This window comes from Gorilla gorilla, chromosome 3 (assembly GCF_029281585.2).
Source record: "Gorilla gorilla gorilla isolate KB3781 chromosome 3, NHGRI_mGorGor1-v2.1_pri, whole genome shotgun sequence".
Lineage (NCBI taxonomy): Eukaryota > Metazoa > Chordata > Mammalia > Primates > Hominidae > Gorilla > Gorilla gorilla.
Window position 1 is genome coordinate 16,710,134 of NC_073227.2, and position 18,281 is coordinate 16,728,414.

Sequence of the window (18,281 nt, forward strand, 5' to 3'; positions counted from 1 at the left end):
CAAAGTGGAAGGTGGTTTGTTCTGACTGTTTATAAGAGCAAGGAATGGAAACACCTAAACGTCCAGTGATGGATGGCCCCTCGGGGCTCTTCTCCAGTGGGAGCTCACGTGGGAAGGCTTGCTGACAGCCCCAGCAGGTTCAGACTCCTTCTTCTCTGGTTCTGAAATTCCTTGCACACCTCCACCCTAGCAACTGCTTGCGTTAGGATCCTTTCTCTGGCATGTTTCTTTTAGCTTCACAGGGGTGGGCAAACCACAGGTGAGCCAGGCCATCACCTGTTTCTTCCTTTCTTTCTTTCTTTCTTTCTTTCTTTCTTTTGAGACAGGATCTGGCTCTGTCACCAGGCTGGAGTGCAGTGGCACAATCTTGACTCACTGCAACCTCTGCCTCCTGGGTTCAAGTGATTCTCCTGCCGCAGCCTCCCGAGTAGCTGGGACTACAGGTGCTTGACACCACACCTGGCTAATTTTTGTATTTTTAGTAGAGACGGGGTTTGCCACATTGGCCAGCCTGGCCTCAAACTCCTGACCTCAAGTGATCTGCCCACTTTGGCCTCCCAAAGTGCTGGGATTATAGGTGTGAACCACCATGCCCAACCTACCACCTGTTTCTTAAATAAAATTTTGGGTACGCAGCCACACCTATTTGTTTACATAGTGTCTGTGGCAGCTTTTGTGAAGGAAGCTACGTGACCTGCAAAGCCTCCAATATTTGTTATCTGTCCCTTTACAGAAAAACTTTGCCGGCCCCTGACCTATGCTATAAAGCCCTTCAAAGAAACAAATAATCTTACTCATGTCTGCACCCCATGAAGACTGAGTGGTGCCAGGGGCATAGAAGGTGTTTCATAAATGTGTGTTGAGTTAATTCAGGAGCTTGAATCTCCGGACGCACAGTGGCTCACACACTTATGTGTGCATTAGAATCACCGTGGGCATTTGTTAAAATGCAAGTTCCAGATTCCCAAAAGTGTGATTTGAGAGTCCGGGGGTGAAACCAGAGAATATGTATTTTATTAACTACACATTCCCAAGGTGAGTCTGATGCTGATAGACCTTAAATTAATCCTGTCAAGAGACACTGATGATGACACAGGGAATCAAGTGGCTTTCTAGCAGCATAGTGGATGGACCAGATAACCTGAAAACCCTCCTGCTACTTGCTTAAGAAAAACATGCAAAACTTAATTAAATGCAGAGTTAAGTTCATCAAGTCAAATAAAGGAAACTTGCAGGGCACAAAGGAGTGGCAGGAACTGACCACCAGAGCAATCCACGTGAGCTTACCTATGGTTGTCCTGGGGCAGGGATTAGAGGGTAGGCTTTGGTAACTTAAAGGCTGGGGTGTTCATGGGCCAGCTGAGGTCAGGAGACAAGACCTGAGGCCCATGCATGATGGGGAGTTAGAATGGAGGACATCACCATAAAGCAGGGACCCTCAACAGATTATAACCCTGGAGAAGAGTGGGTTAGAAAAACCCTCCCACTGGCCCCAGCAGCTGCCCAACAAGCTGGTCTCTCTCAACTGTGTCAACGTTTAAGAATTTGCTGGGTGTGGTGGCTCACACCTGTAATCTCAGCACTTTGGGAGGCTGAGGCAGGCAGATCACAAGGTCAGGAGATCAAGACCATCCTGGCTAACATGGTGAAACCCTGTCTCTACTAAAAACACAAAAAATTAGCCGGGCGTGGTGGCAGGCAGCTGTAGTCCCAGCCACTCGGGAGGCTGAAGCAGGAGAATGGTGTGAACCTGGGAGGCAGAGCTTGCAGTGAGCTGAGATCATGCCACTGCACTCCAGCATTTGAGCAAGTTTCAAAAAAAAAAAAAAAAGAATTCACACTCACTGAATGTAAACTAGCACAACCACTATGGAAAACGGTGTGGAGATTCCTTAAAGAACTAAAAGTAAAAGTAGAACTACCACTCAATCCAGCAATCTCATTACTGGGTATCTACCCTGAGGAAAAGAAGTCATTATATGAAAAAGATACTTGCACATGCATGTTTATAGCAGCACAATTCGCAATTGCAAAAATATGGAACCAACCTAAGTGCCCATCGACGAACAAGTGGACAAAGAAAATGTCATATATATGTGTGTGTGTGTGTATATATATATATACACACACACACACATATATATGACAGAGTACTACTCAGTCATAAAAAGAAATGAATTAATGGCATTTGCAGCAAACTGGATGAGATTGGTGACTGTTATTCTAAGTGAAGTAACTCAGGAATGGAAAACCAAACATCATATGTTCTCACTCGTAAGTGGGAGCTAGGCTATGAGAATGCAAAGGCATAAGCATGACATAATGGACTTTGAGAACTCGGGGGGAAATGGGGTGAGGGATAAAAGGCTACAAATTGGGTGCAGTGTATACTGCTTGGGTGATGGGTGCAACAAATCCCACAAATCATCACTAAAGAAATTACTCATGTAACCAAATGCCACTTGTTCTCCAATAACCTATGAAAATAAAAAAAAAATTTAGAAAAAAGATTTCACACCCATAGCTTGTCTGCATTCATATTTACTGTTAGCAGTGATACTCCCCATGTAGATGAAGAATCTTGAAGCAGAGAAATTTACCTAAAAGGCCAGGCTCGTCTCATGAATCAATATTTGTTGATTGTTTTCGAAATTAAGGTAGTAGCCCAGTGTTGATGAGGATGAGTGTCTGAGATGCCCAGAAGAAGCATATGCAAAATTTCCTTGGAGATGTATCCCTCAACCTTAGCTGCAAGGTATGTCCGCTGAAGATAAGCTCACACACCACAATCACAAAACAGTGGCAGCAAGCTGACAGACGCAACCAAGTGCAAATAACAGAACTATCATATCCTACTGTTTCTCGCCACTTTCCTAACAACACCTGGTCCCAGCCACCATCTCCTCTACCTGGGATGACTGCTTTTGCCCTTGTTGTCACTGCAGTGTGTTCACTTTGGCAATCGGAGTGATTCTGTTAAAATATAATCTGATCATGTCTCTCCTCTGCTCAAAATCTTCCAAAGACTTTTCCATCTAATGCAGAGTAAAAGCCATGAGACTTTGCATCCCCCAACCCCTCACTGTCTTTCAGTCCTCATTTTTTATAGTCCCACTCTTTCTCTCACTCTAGACTCAAGGGCATCCTGTGTTCCCCAATCACTCCAGGACTCTACTAATTTGTTTTACTTATTCCATTTTTGTTTATTCATCTTGCTTGTTGTCTGTTTTCTCTGTCATATTGTAAGTTCAAAACAGATACTTTGTTTTGTTCCTTTGTCCCTGGTATCTAAAACAGTGCCTGGCACATACTAGATGCTCAGTAAATGTTGAATAAGTGAATGAATGAATGAAGACAAAAGAAAACCACCGCAGAATTTGAATAAAAGATAGAACTTGCTCATACTAATGCTTTAGAAAAATCGCTCTTCACATTGGGACTGCAATTATTGCTCACCTACTGTATACATGTATGGATTTAATTGCCATGGCTACCATGTGAGGTCAAGGGGAAGGAAATTATTTTTATCCCTAATTTGTAGATGAGTACAGAATGCTTCCATGATTGAATGGCTCACCCAACTTCATACAACTAGTGGGTCTGAATTGGACCTATGTTTTAAGATTCCTCATTCTGACTCTTACTTTTGTATTTACCACCCTTCCCCTAGTTTCAAGTTTCAGTGTGAAATACCTCTTGACATATGAAGGATTTAGAGCTCGAAACCTCAAATCAAATGTTACTTAAACACCAATCCCAGGGATGAAATGTCATTTAATGAGGTGTCTAATGGCAGGATTATCTGTGAAGATATTTCACTAAGGAAGGGTGGGAGGTGGGAAGTGGCTGCCTCTGGAAGGTCAATTTCGATGTGGTTGAGGTGAGATGGGAAGCTCACCCAATGGGACACAGAAATCCTACCCTCCAGTCCAGCTCCACCCTCAACTAGCTGTATAGCAGCTGGCAGTTTCCCTGACCGCCCTGGGTCTGTTTCCTCATCGACAAATAGACAGAAGCTCAAACTAAAGTAATATTATATCTTTCCCAGCCCTAAAGGCTGTGCTTAAGGAGTTGATGGCTGAGCTTGGGAGACCAAAGTGCTGGTTCACTTTCTCTATTAAACACTTCATTGACAATTTCCCTGTGTGTGAAATAAACCCACACTTCTCAGCCTCTCCAGTGACCCTCATAACTCTTAACCACCCACATTGTTTGACTGACCTGGTCCAGAGCGCCATGCTTAAAGCTCAGGGTTGGAGACCTGGGCTTGAATCCTTACTCCAGCTCTCAAGCTAGACGTCCCTCAGTGAGTGAGTTAACCTTCCCTTATCTGGAAAGGTGAGATCATCCCAGCTCCACCTGTGTGGAGGGGAACTCAATGGAATTAGTTCCATAAAGTTCTGGGGACCCTCCCATTAGAAGAAATTGCTTTCCATCATTGAGCATCATCAGACCTTTGGCTTGGGAGGGAACATGATTCCAGGACTCACAGTGTTGTGATGGGAAGAACTTCATCAGTTCATCCCCCTGCTCTGAGCCAGAGTCCACCAGGAACACATTACATTTGTGCTTTTGGCATGAAATATCTGGCTTTAACAACACAGACTTGCAGAGAAATGAAAGGACAGTTTGCAAACATCAACATCCAAAGGCCCAAGGAGATATTGCCAGCCACACAATCCATCAAAAATAAACAGTGATGGATTTTATTGGGAAGATGTGATTTGTTAGCAGAGCTTTATCCTGAGAATGCTTCCTGAGGCTTGGAGGCAGGCCATGAGGGGAAAGGGCTGCAGAATCCCTGCCCACTTCCCCAGCTCTTTCTCACACCCTTCTCTCCTCTGCCCCACTGCACTGCATCACACCTACACTCTGTCACTTCCAGCACCACACAGGTCATTCTCTTTGGTGGACTGCTCCCCTACCCCACTGGGGCAAATTCTCCAAAATCAGTAGATCAGTCTCTGTTTAAAACTGACCTCTGGCCGGGTGCAGTGGATCATGCCTGTAATCCTAGCACTTTGAGAGGCTGAGGTGGGATGGTAACTTAAGGCAAGGAGTCCAAGACCAGCCTAGGCAACATAGCAAGACCCTGTCTCTACAAAATTTTTTTTTTAATTAGCTGAGTGTGGTGGCACATGCCTGTAGTCCCTGCTACTCAGGAGGCTGAGGTGGGAGGATCACTTGAGCTGAGGAGGTCATGAGCTGCAGTCCTGCCATTGCACTCCTGCCTGGGCAACAGAGTGAGTCAATAGATAGACAGGGAGATAGATAGATAGATAGATAGATAGATAGATAGATAGATAGATAGATAGATAGATAGATAGATAAGATAGACAGATAGGTAGATGATAGATAGATTAGATAGACAGATGATAGATAGATAGACAGACAGACAGACAGACAGATAGATAGATAGATAGATAGATATTTAGATAGATAGATAGATAGATCTGACCTCCCACAGGACAGGCCCCATCAGATTGGTGCCCTCTGGGTTGGCTCTCTTATCCGCCTGTGGATGCTGCCTTGTAGCACTTTTCACACTGGTGCCTCGTAAATGATTTGTATAATTCACTGTTTGGTATCCACCACTCCCATGAGATAACAGGGAAGGGAAGAGCCATCTGTGACTGTCCAGTTTACTGCTGTCACCGGGCCTGGCATTTAGTAAGTTCCAAGTTGTCACATGAACAAATGAGAAGGAGGAGAACCAATATTTTTTGAGTTCCTCCTACAAGCTATGGTCTCATTTCTTCCTCCTTACCTTCAGGGAGGTAGAGCTTTCAGATGAGAAAACAGACTCACAGAGACAAGAAAATAGTCTAAGGTCTCCCAGCCAAGAAGAGAGGGAGTCAGGAGTCAACTCCAACATGACACAAAACCTCTCCATGACCTTTGCAGTTCCATCCTCTGGGATTCCAAGTGATCCCCTGTAGTCTGTGAAGTCACTCTGATAGGGGCCTCCACACTCTGGATATTAAGTGGGTATCAAGTCACTGGCATAAGGAAACATTCACAGAACACAAGTCTCCCTTTTCTTCTCAGTCCTGTGCAACTTTGAGAGTTTCACAATTTGCTTGAATATATCTTGGCAATTTCAGGGTGTGGAAAGGCTTCATCCCACTTTGCCTGACCCAGGAGTAGAGGATGGAGGAGGCTGAGAGGGGTTGGAAATGCCTGACCAGACTGAGCACAGAGGGGTGATCTGTGGGGCTCTCATGAAAGCAGACAGGGCTTAGTGAGGCAAGGCTTCCGTCGGGCACGGGCAATTCGGTGGGGTCACTGAGGCTTCAGTGCCAGCACAATGGCGTTCCGGGAGGCCGGCTGGAGGGAAAACAAGATTACACAAATCCCCCGGCTCATGGACTCATCAGGGTAATGAGGCTTGATGCCTGCTGCTTCGTGGTAAAAGAAATTAATTGTGGCTCCCGTGCCTGCCTCCCGCAGCAGAAGATGGAGCCTCTGGCTGCACATTTGTGGACCTGCTCCTAACACACTGGCCTTAACTGTGGCCTTGAGAGAAAGTCTTCCTCCTTCCTTCCACCCTCCATCCATCAAATATTATGAAGCAGTCAGTCCTCCCTTTGAAATTTGCCTACTACCTCTCTGACCTTGATCGGAAACATATACTATGTATAATGATTGTGATGACCAACATGTGGGTGTTTACAATATGCCATTCACATGCCTTATACCATATAACGCCCACAACAATCTGATGAGATGGGGACTGTTATTATCCCATTTCACAGTTGAGGAAACAGAGACTTAGGGAAGGAAGTAACTTTCCCAAGATGCAGAGCCAAGATCTGAACCAGGCATCAGAATTACAGTGGGAGCACAGGACAGATGTCACAAATGAGGCCCTGGGCTAAGCTCTCTGTCTCTCAGAGCTTCAGTCTTCTCCTCTTTTAAGTGGGTAGAGAAAGCCCCATGTCACAAGATTGGCATGAGCATGCGAAGTGGAAATGCATGTGGAGTGGGATCCCTGCATGGGACACAGAGTAGGGCAGAAGAATGGTTTATGATCTGACAGCTCATGGAAGCAGGAAGGGTCCAAAGGTCAAGGTACCTTGAAGCCTAGTGGCTTCAGGGTTCAGGCACCTTTGGGATGGAATCCTGGCCCACTGACCTTGGACAAAACTGTAAGCTCCTCAACTATGGAGACCTAGCTATAGGCTTCTTAATCTGTTTTCTGATGCAAACACTGGGGGATGGCACAGGGGATGGATAGGTGGGTTAATGGATGGGTAGGTGAATGGATAGAAAGATAGATGGATGGAAGGATAGATGAGTGGATGGAGAGATGGATGAGCAGATGGATGGATGCATGTATACATGCATGGATGGGTGGGTAGATGGATGGATGGATGGATGGATGGGTGGGTGGGTGGATGGATGAATGGATGGATGGATGGATGGATGGGTAGATGAATGGAAATATGGATGGATGGCTTGATACCTACATGGAAGGGTGGATGGATGGATGGATGGATGGATGGATGGATGGATGGATGGATACATGCATGGATGGAAGGATGGATGAGGGAATGGATGGACAGAATTCCAGAACTACAAGGAGGTGGCCAGCTCAATCCACCCATTCCTCTTCAAGTGACCAGAAGCCTGAAGTAGGGAAGTGACTTGTTCAAGATCACACAGTTAATTAGGCCCGAGACTGCGAGATTCTGGCCCGTTTCACCATGCTCCTCCCTCTTTTTAAGTTCCCTGGTGTCATTTATTGCTTCCTAAACTTGTGGCACAGAAACTAGATTATACCACCCACAGACCCTACCCTGTGCTTGGGGGTCTGGGGTAGGGAAGGGAGGGAACACCTTTGTTTCTGGCTTGAGCTACATGTGGTGCTGCCTCAGTCAGTCTTCATCTCATGAATCCTCAAAAGATAGGAAGGTGGGTTCAGGTGAGTCTCACCCTCACCTGGACTCTAACACAACCCAGATACTGGAAGACTTGAAGTCAGCAAACTTGAGGTCTAGCTCTGATTCTGTCACTAACTGGTTGTGCAACTGGGCAAAAGTCACTTAATCTCTCTAAGTCTCCAAAATAACATGTGAGGGCCATTCTGTCTCTTTTATGGTTTATGGTTTATGGATGTTGGTGAGAGATAACATTCCAGGGCAAATGTTTTCCAAAGCCATCCTGGGGGCTCAGAAGCCCAAAATGGCAATTCAAAAGAAAACTGCCTACAAAAAAAGGGAGGGCACAGAGAGCCCTGGTGCTTTCTGGAAGGTTCCTCACCTATAAAGCTTCTTCAGCAGCTGAGGGGAGCTTTGCACGCGGCTCCAGATGACGGGCTTCCAGGCTGCCAGGCTGCCCAGTCACAGGAGAGGTAATGAGGCAAAGGCCCAGTTCCACCGTGCCTCTTATTAAAACAGTACAAGAAACTGTCTAAACACTGGCCAGCTGCCAAGGCCACTGAGGCCTCCTGCAAGCTTGTCATTCCATGAGCTGAGAAGAGAGAACCATGCTGCTGCAAAACGGCAGGGAATTCTGCCAGCCAGGGCACTTCAAAGACATTGATGTCCTTGTCCAGCAGACGTGGTGATTCCTGCAGCCTGCACAGAATGGACTTTTTACCCTGGAAGGCCCACTTTAAACAGACGCGAAGGAAGGAGAGTTAGAGCTGAGCGGCAGCAGGAGCTGGGAATTGGGGGAAGCCCTCAGGCCAAGGTCAGGGCTGGCAGGGGGAAGCCACTGAGTCAGCAGAATCCTCCAATCCCTATTGCTATTCATCAACCACCACTAGGGGACAGGGGTTGACGGGGATCCATTGTCATTCTCACAACAGGCCTGCAGAGCAGATGCTGGGCCTAGCCCCACCTCACACAGGAGAAAACCGAGGCTCCAAAAATAAGGAAATTGCAACGGGCTTTCCAGAGGTGATTCCAGAATTTAAATCTAGGTCTGTAAACTCAAAGCTACTGAGTCCTCTTCTCAGCCTGCACTATTCCTGCTCCTGGCCATGGCACGACCCCAGAAGCCATTTAGTGACCCGAGGAGAAGAGGTGTGCCACCCTCACTTCCCACCATCAAGGTTGAGTAGGTAGGCATTCCCACAGACTGGTTGCACCAAAGGGAAGGCGGCCAGCCTTTAGGAGCAATCAATGCCTGGCCCGTAGCATTCCATGGCCCAGAGCTCACTGCAGATCACTCTCAAACAAGCCATGAGCTCCCCTCTCTCTGGCTGCAGGGGCTTGTTTGGCTTGGCACACAGAGCAAGTCGGAAGTGCCAGGAAGTGAACATCCTAGGAGTGACCCTCAACCAATGAGGGACAAGAGTTGGGGGATAAACACGCTATGCTCCTCACTCTGCATGGGACAGTTCTGAGCTGCACCTCCACATCCTCCTGCAGAGGCTCCCAGGGGGCTAAGCCCTGATTGCCCTCAGCGAAGACTGAAGACCTGACCATCTCCCCTTGACTGACTTTCCCTCCCTTTCTGCCTCACTTTCCTTTCCTTCCCTGTGCTTTCTGGATCATCACCAAATAAACTGCTTGAACCAATCCTTGTCTCAGGATCTGTTTGGGGGGAATTTAAATTTAGATACCATCCTGTGAGTAACAGGTGCCATGCAAAAGGGGAAACCCCAAAAGAAAGAGGCAGGGGGAGCTCCAGGCCACATGTGCACTCAAAGCCTCACCTCTGACTCATTCTCAACTTCTTCCTGCCACTGGATTGCACTTTTTTTTTTTTTTTTTGAGACAGAGTTTTGCTCTTGTTGCCCAGGTTGGAGTTCAATGGTGCAATCTCAGCTCACTGCAACCTCTGCTTCCCGGATTCAAGCAATTCTCCTGCCTCAGCCTTCCAAGTAGCTGGGTTTACAGGCATGTGCCACCATGCGAGGCTAATTTTGTATTTTCAGTAGAGATAGGATTTCCCCTTATTGGTCAGACTGGTCTTGAACTCCTGACCTCAAGTGGTCCACCTGCCTCGACCTTCCGAAATGCTGGGATTACAGGCATGAGCCACTGCGCGTGGCCTGCACCTCTTTCAATTATCTGGGTACTCACCTGGTGACATGTTTCCACTTTCCTTCCCACTTTGTGTGATGGTTAATTATTATTATTTTTTTTTAAGACCAAGTCCACTCTGTCACCCAAGGAGTGCAGTAGTAGAATCTCGGCTCACTGCAACCTCCACCTCCTGGATTCAATTGATTCTCATGCTTCTCAGCCTCTCGAGTACCTGGGATTGTCCATGTGGGTGACACATGGACAGGCGCGTGTCACCATGCCCGGCTAATTTTTGTATTTTTTGTAGAGACAAGGTTTCACTATGTTGGCCAGGCTGGTCTTGAACTCCTGACCTCAAATAATCCACCCGCCTCGGCCTCCCAAAGTGCTAGGATTACAGACATGAGCCACTGCGCCTGGCCGTGATGGTTAATTTTATGTGTCAACTTAACTAGATCAAGGGGTGTCCAGATATTCTGCTAAATATTATTTTTTGTGTGCCTGCCAGGGTGTTTCTGGATGAGATGAGCATTTAAATGGGTGAACTGAGAAAGGCAGGCGGGCCTCCTCAGTGCGGGTGGGCCTCGTCCAATCTGTTGCAGGCTCAAATAGAACAAAAGGTGGAAGAAGGGAGAATGTGTCCCTTCTCTTTGCCTGACGGGTTGAGCTGGGACTTGGGCTTTTCCTGCCCTCAGGCTGAGACATGCACCATCAGCCCTCCTGGTTCTTGGGCCTCTGGACTGCCCTGAACTCTACCGCCAGCTTTCTTGGGTCTCCAGTGTGGGGGATTTCGCAGCCTCCATAATCATGTGAGCCAATTCCTCATAATAAATTTTGTGTGTGTGTCTGCGTGTATGTATGTCTGTGTGCGCGCATCCTATGAATTCTGTTTCTCTGGAGAGCCCTGACTAATACACCTTGCCATCGAGATCAGACTTTGGGGCCAGTTCCAAGGTCCCTACATCACATTTACTGCCTGGAGTCACTTAGGTAGGTGCTATCCCTCAGACCCTGAGCCCAGACATGGCTTCCCCTGGGCCAGCCTTCTGGCGACAGGATTACCAAATGTGCCTCATTCTCACTTATTTTCTTCAACACTCAGGGGCATTTTACTCCACAGAGCAGCATATGTCTGCCTTGGGCCACTGGGTGGACAGTGATATCATTTAACAAAGGGAACACCCAGGGTGAAGAGCTGGTTTAGGGAAGGAAAAAGTGTTGAGCGGGAGGTCCTGAGGCACTGCTGGGAGAAATGCCCCAGGGTGGCTTGAGCTATAAAGCTCAGGCTTAGCTGACTGAATGGATCCGAGAGGTTTTTGCCCAAACAGCTGGTGGGCAAAGCCATCAGAGTGGGTGAGGGTCCCCAGAGGCCAAACCTGAGCCAGATTTTAAGGGGCCCAGAGTTTATACAATTTGGGGAATGGGGAAGAGCTTGTTAAGAAACAAGACTGGGTGTGGTGGCTCACACCTGTAATCCCAGCACTTTGGGAGGCCAAGGTGGGCAGATCACCTGAGGTCAGGAGTTTTCAAGACCAACCTGGCCAACACGGTAAAACCCTGTCTCTACTAAAAATACAAAAAAAATTAGCCAGGCTTGGTGGCAGGTGCCTGTAATCCCAGCTACTCAGGAGGCTGAGGCAGGAGAATCGCTTGAACCCGGGAGGCGGAGGTTGCAGTGAGCCTAGATTGCGTCTCTGTACTTCAGCCTGGGTGACAGATAGAGACTCTCTCAAAAAAAAAAAAAAAAAAAAAAGAAAGAAAAGAAAGAAACAAAGAAAAGAAAAGAAAAAGAAAGAGAAACAAAACCCAGAAAATTGTGAAAACAAAATCGCAAGGCCTTTCTCAGACCTGGGTAGAGACCCATGCAAGTGAGGGACACTGAAGCTTAAGCTTCATGCTTCACTGTATACTCACCTCTGAGTGGGGTCTAACAGACAGGTACATTGTAGTGACATTACTTTCTAACTTTCTGTCTCCATCACTAGAGTGTGAGTGTTGTGTTATGGAATTAATTATGTCAGGTTCACCTGTAGCCCCAGGGCTTTGCATAGTGAATGGCTCTAACAGCAGAGTTCAGTCAAGGAAACAGAAATGTGTCTAGGTATTTTTGGCAGTGAGGTATTCAGTATGAGGAAATAAATAGGTGCTAGAAAACTGTTGGATGAGCTGGAGGAGTGAAAGTGATAAGGCTGTTACTGGGCTTTAGGCTTCAAGGTCACTCTGCTTGATTCTGAACTCAGGATACCGTAGGCAATTCCAGCTGATGCCCCACTAGTCCCTTACCCATGAACTGATAAATAGAGAGTATGACCACTGCAAAGCTCACTCCTGCCAAAGCCTGCCCACCAGCTGCCACTGCCAGAGCAAATTCTGCTTTCCAAATGTTGCACATGTGCTTCTCATTGGCAGAGCCTAATTTTTTTTTTTTTTTTTTTTTTGGAGACAGAGTCTCACCCTGTCACCCAGGCTGGAGGGTAATGGCTTGATCTCGGCTCACTGCAACCTCCGCCTCCTGGTTTCAAGCAATTCTCCTGCCTCAGCCTCCCGAGTAGCTGGGACTACAGGTGTGCACCACCATGCCCAGCTAATTTTTGCATTTTTAGTAGATACAAGGTTTCACCATGTTGACCAGGATGGTCTCAATCTCCTGACCTCGTGATGTGACCACCTCGGCCTCCCAAAATGCTGGGATTACAGGTGTGAGCCACTGCGCCCGGCTGGCAGAGCCTAAATTTTATCCAGAACCCTAGCAACAAGGGAACATAGGAAATACATTTCATCTCCTATGAAATAGCAGGGTTGGGAAGTTCATAGGAAGGGGTACAAATAGATGCAAATTGTCCAAAGAAGACATTTAGAACAATGGCACAGAGTGGGAGAGAGGGTGCTGTGTGAGTTATTGATCATGGTGTAGGAGATTACCCCAAAACTTAGTGGCTTGAAACAACAGTTATTATCTCGTGGTTTCTGTGGGTCAGAAATCCAGGCACAGCTTATCTGGGTGCTCTGCTTCATGGTCTCTGGCTGATGCCATCAAGGTGTGTCAGTCCAGGGGCTGTGATGTCATGGGAAGACTCCAAGGGGGACAGGTCCACTCACTCAGTGGCTGTTGGCAGCATTCAGTTCCATGTGGCTGCTGACTGGGGGCCCCGGTTCCTCACTGATTTTTGGCTGAATGTCACCTTCAGTTTCTTGCCACATGGGCCTCCTGCTGGTTTCATCAAAGGATGCAAGCCAAGAAGTCAATAGAAAGAATCTGCTAGCAAGACAGAAACCATGGTCTTTTTAGAACCTAACCACAGAAGTGACATCCCATCATTTTTGCCAGATTCTATGGTTAGAAATGATTCACTAGGTCCAACCCACAGTCAAGGGCAGGGGCTTACACAAGGGTGTGAGTACCAGGAAAGGAAATCATTGCGGTCATCTTTGGAAGCTGTCTGCAATACTTGGTGAACACCTGAGTGAGGAAAGACCGAGAGCAAGAGGCAATGGAGTCTGGTGCTCCAGGGGGAGGCCTCTGGCTATCTGCGCACAGCTTCACGTGGTCATGGTATCCCAATGGCACCACCTGGAAAAGGGTGCCCAGAGGTGGCCAGGCTGGAGAATGGAGGAGGACTGCTTCACTGGGATCAATGCATACGACATGGATGGATAAGCTGCATGTCAAATTCTCTTCTATTTTGTTTGTTTGTTTTGAGACAGGGTCTCACTCTCTTGCCAAGGGTGGAGTGCAGTGGTGTGATCTCGGCTTACTGCAGCCTCAAACTCCAAGGCTCAGGTGATCCTCCCACCTCAGCCTCACAAGTAGTTGAGACTACAGGTGCACACCACCATGCTTGGCTAATTATTTTATTTTTATTTTTTGTAGAGCTGAGGTCTTGCTATTTTGCCCAGACTGGTCTTGAACTCTGGGCTCAATTGATCTGATCTCCTCAGCCTTCCAAAGTGCTGGGACTGCAGGTGTGAGCCACTGCGCCTGGCCCCAAGTACCCTTTTAAAATGAGGAAGGTAACTGGCATGGGGGTCCAGAATGTGGAGTCAACCCGATGTCTTGTGTATGGATAATTGTCGCAATTTGATTTAATCTTGCCTTCTCCTCTCCTAAAGTTCCTATTTCCCCTCGTCTCTTTTTTCATTTTATGTCACAAAAATCCACATGGTAGATAGCTGTGACTGAGGGGCTTCATTCGGACACGCTCGTGTGCTTAGCATCCCCCAGGCACCGTGCTAGGCAATGGGAATACAGACACGAGTAGGACATTTCTCCTCCTGTTTTCACGGTCTTTGCCGTCCCTGGTGGAGATGTGAGCACAGACAGGAGAATTGAGTACGGGCAGAGCCAACCAAGGGAGAGGCCCTGAACTCCAACTCGGAGAGGATAAAAGGCCTCCAGAGGAAGCGACCCGGGAGAGGAGTCTCAGAGGTTAAGAATTTAGTCAGGGAAAAAGGAGAAAGGACTCCAGGGAGAGGAGACAGCTGGACAACAGCAGGAGTGGGGATGAGAAATGGGGAGACAGGGAAGCAGACATCGGAGGCAGTGGGAGAGCTCACATTGCAACAAACCAGAGAGCTGCCTCTCTAGAGGTTGTCTGGGCTGCCCTCTTGAAATCGTTAGAAAGAATGCAGTGTTCGGAGGCACTTTATTTTAGGTTTTGTTTAGACTGAAAGGAAAAGCAAAGACGGTGGTGTGATCCTTAATGACAGCCTAGCAGACCCGGGCATCAGCCAACTGGAAAGCAACAGTCCACTTCTCGGGAAAAGCAAACAGTCACTCTGGGCCTTGGTGTTTCCATCCATAAATGGGGCTGTCTATGTTATACACCTGCTCACTTGATGGAAGCACTAGAGATGAATAAAGACGAGGTTCCCAGGCAAGGTAAGTCTCCGGGGAGCTGTCTCCATCTTTAAAAAGGCCTTTGGGTTCCTCAAGATGAAAGAATCTGTGGACGTGAAATTCTGTGATTCTCCAAGAACAAAGTGCCCAGATCAATTTGTAAGCTATGGAAGAAGTGACTCATCGGCTTGAAGGGAGAGATGTTGAAGGAGCGTGGAGCCAGGGAGGAGGGAACGCAGGAACACGATGGGAACCCACAGGTGGTTTATGAAGGAGCCCTCAGAAACAGAGAGGGGAAAATCAACGATAATCACAAACAACAGAATGTGCAGCTGTCACAGAAGTTGGTATTTACAAAGGTATTTTAGTGACATGAGAATGTGTTTGATAAGAAGTGAAGAAAAGGAAAAAGAGGCAAAATTGCATATGTAGTTATGTGATTATTATCACCAATATATACACTTACATATATGCACATATGTACACACATACATATATGTATTATATAGATGTAGATATAGCTATATAAACACACATACATACAGGGGAAAATGATTGGATGGAACTTTGTGTAAAGGAAAACATCCAGGTAGTGGAATCACAGATTTTTATTTTACATGTGATTTTTTTTTTTTCAAATTTGCCAATTTTTTTAGGAAGGGCATGCTATGCTTTGAAATCAGAAAAATGTTTAGAAATGTAGAAAGAAAAAATGGCGGGGCGGGGGTGCGAGATAAGGGATGAAAGCTGGAAAAGTGAAAGGAAAAAGTATTTTGGAAAATAAGAAATTCAGTCCATTTCCCCAAACATTTCACTTGACCACACGCTGCGTGCCCAGTGCGGCACAAGCAGAATAAGATAAAATCATGCCCACCCAGGAGCTTCAGTCTGGGAGAGGCTGAAAAGTAGCAGGCTGTCTAGTACCTGTGGTGTGTGCTAAGGCTAACAGGAGGCTGTGTGAAAACGAAGGTAACCAGTCAGTCCAGGAAAACCCAGGAGGCCTTCCTGTAGGAGGCAACACTTGAACTGAGTCTCAAACAAGCAGTGGGAGATGGCCTAATACAGCAAGGATGATGGGGAGGGATGGACAAGGGGTGATAGACATCTCAAGGAGGGTTAACTTGTGAATTCTGTCAGGAGACAATTAAAAAGAGTGTCTTTCCAACTGAGCCAGCCAATATGTGGTCCCCAGCGTCAACCCTCATGTCTTCAAACTCTGGGGGTTATGAGGTTTATTTGTTTAATATCTTCATGTAACAATAGTGTCCTATTGTTTTAAAAGGCCTTTGTATGTTGTCTCATTTTATCCTCTGACAGCTCTCTGATGTAGATATCATCACAATTATCTTTTTATACATGATAAAATTAAAACTTGGGAGCCTGGAAGGAAGCAAATGAAGCCATAAGGGCAAGGCCCTGATGCAATAGAATTGTTGTCCTCGTGAGAATAGGAAGATGCCAGGAGTGTGATGCACAGGAGAAGGACCATGTGAGAATGCAGCAAGAAGGCAGCCATCTGCAAGCCAAGGAAAGAGACCTCAGGAGACACCAGCTGTGCTGACACCTTGATCTTGGACTTTCCAGCCTCCAGAACAGTGAGAAAATAAATTTCTGATGTTTAAGCCACCCAGTCTGTGACATTTTGTTATGGCAGCCCAAGTACATTGATACAGGTTCCTATATCAGCTTTATCACTATTAGCTGTGTGACCTTGAACAAGTTGCTTAACCTCTCTGTGCCTCCATTTCCTCAACTGTAAAATGAAGTGGCCAACTTCATAGTGCTGTTGTAAAGAGTATATGAGTTAATATCTCTATATAAAAAGCACTAAACACCCCTGGCACACAGTAGGTAGTAATAAATAAGGGTTCTTTACTATTTTAGTGACCTGCCCAGGGTCATCACACTCTAGCCAGTGCATGGAACAGAAGCTCAGACCTGAACCTGGGACAACCCCTGCTTCCCATTGCTCCCCTTAGGTGGATGTCATAAAACCCTTTTGTTTTACAACTATGGAAGCTGAGTCAGACAGAGGGTCAGTGGTGGAGCCGAGATCTATCTGGACTTTCCTCTCGAGGCTCCGCTTTCTTCCTCATGGAAGAAAGTTTTGGTTCATTTTTGCCCAAGGGAAGCAGCACACCTGAGCACTGAGGCAGGTCCTGCCAGAAGGCACCTGCCACTCACCCAGGCCTCCATCTTAGAGGCATCCAGACCCATGAGCCAGTCAGTAGACCCCACAACTGACTGGCCTCCCAGCAGCCTGCACATTCCTTACAGTCCCAAGGGACCGAAGCATGTGGTTGAGATACCAAATGTTAATTTACAATGAGAAATGAACTCTCCCGTGGCTGGACATCTAGGCTGCCCCTGGTTTCATCCATTCACTCGGTAAACGCTGCCGAGCATCTGCTATGCTCCAGGCCCTGGGGATGAAATGGGGAGCGATGCAGACTTAACTCCTGCCCCCACGGAGCAGGGAGCCTGAAGAAGGACACGCATTTTAATGAAAGACCTGTGCACGTTCATGTAAATTATGTAACCAGAGTTTTGAACACAAAGGATTCCTGTGGTGTAATCAGAAAAGCAGCTGCAGTTTTGTTTCTTGAAGTCCCTGCCTGCCTGCCCTTGATCCCCTGTCCCGGTGAAAACGCCGTAGTTCCACAACTCTCCTGCTCCTTCTTAGGCAATAGAAAGTTCTGCCATCACTCTAAGCCATAATCCTGGTTTCAGTTCGACATGAAATAGCCATTCCCAATTTGGTAATAACCAAAACTCAGAGCTCAATTTAAACTTGGAATTTTCTTCTCCCTAGCCCAGGCTGGCTCCAGATGGCGCACCTGCCCAGGAAGGGGAATCCATCCTCCTTTGCCCTCTCCCTTTCTCCCATGCTGGCTGTTCTTCCTGACCTCACCAGAGTCAAAGTAGGGGGAGGGGCCAGACACAGTGGTTCACGCTTGTAATCCCAGCACTTTCGGAGGCCAAGGCGGGTAGATCACTTGAGGTCAGGAGTTCAAAACCAGGCTGACCAACATGGTGAAATCTCATCTCTACTAAAAATACAAAAATTAGCTGGGCATGGTGGTGCGTGCCTGTAATCCCAGCTACTCAGGAGGCTGAGGCAGGAGAATTACTTGAACCCAGGAGGTAGAGGTTGCAGTGAGCCAAGATTGAGCCACTGTACTCCAGCCTGGGCAACAGAGTGAGACTCCATCTCAAAAAAAAGAGGGAGGAGAGGGAAGAAAACCAGAAAAATATTCCTGTGATGGGTGCGGCTGTCAGATGGTTTCTTGCTCTCTGCACCTGATGGATATTTACGGGTGACCCCCCGTATGCTGCTGCCACAGGCCCCTTCAGCTGCCTTCAGCAAGAGGCAGGCACCAGTGCCCTGTGCCCAGCCACAGGGCACACAGCAAGCCCTCCGATAATCCTTTGGGTGCCTTTTTTACCAGGTTTGGGATTTGTACAGA